The sequence below is a fragment of the Gallus gallus genome, chromosome 5 (assembly GCF_016699485.2).
Source record: "Gallus gallus isolate bGalGal1 chromosome 5, bGalGal1.mat.broiler.GRCg7b, whole genome shotgun sequence".
Taxonomy (NCBI): domain Eukaryota; kingdom Metazoa; phylum Chordata; class Aves; order Galliformes; family Phasianidae; genus Gallus; species Gallus gallus.
In genome coordinates this window covers 27,496,636-27,497,450 of record NC_052536.1, presented here as the reverse complement: position 1 = coordinate 27,497,450, position 815 = coordinate 27,496,636, and positions in this window count along the sequence as shown.

The following is an 815-nucleotide window of genomic DNA, read 5'->3' as shown; positions in this document are numbered from 1 at the left end:
TTCCTATGTGTTCTTGTCACACTGTTACTGAAATGAAGTTAAATTGCCTCTGCAGGAGCAGAGACAAATTGTTGTGACATGCTCGTTTACTGCCAGGGTACTTGCTGTGCTCCACTGGGTTGCTGTACGAGCTGAGCTGATCATTTCTTGAAGGACGGTGTGTAAAATGCTTTCACCCTTGCCACCCACTTCCACTTTATTCACTAGGTTCAGCCTCTGCACTTTAAAATGGATATAATGCTAAATCCAGGATGTATCAAATCTAAAGTAGAGATCTCACACAGCTTGCTGGCTTCAGGTAAGCAGGTGGAACCAAGCCATGCCCTCAGCCACCTGTGGAAATGTGCCTGCTATCAGCTGTTCCTTGCTGCAGACAATAGCCCTGTTAGCCCTGACCCTATAAGCTCTCTGGGAGAGTCTTCTCACCTAGGAACCTCTCTTCCCTCTGAAGACTTTCCCAGTTGACCCCTTTAGAGCTTCGTTAAGACAGTGTTAATGTGCGGACACCACCAGCCATAGTGTCTGCGTCTTCTGTGTCTTCTTACCTATTTGTACACAGCAAGAGCCGTGGCTCCTGCTCAGGCTGTGCTAAGGGTTAATTTAGTCCTCCATGTGAAGTACCAGGAAGCCTCCAGGCTGTTTCACTGCCTGGTGTAGAAGTGTTTTTTGCTCTGTGGGCAGGAGTTTGGGAGTTCCTCTGGTACTCGCTGCCTCAGGGCTTTGCTGTTGCCCAGAAGTAAATGACAGAGAAAGGAAGGCAGCACCGCCCCACTGCCTTCAGTGTTTGCTGCTTCTAAAGCAGAGAAAGCAGACAA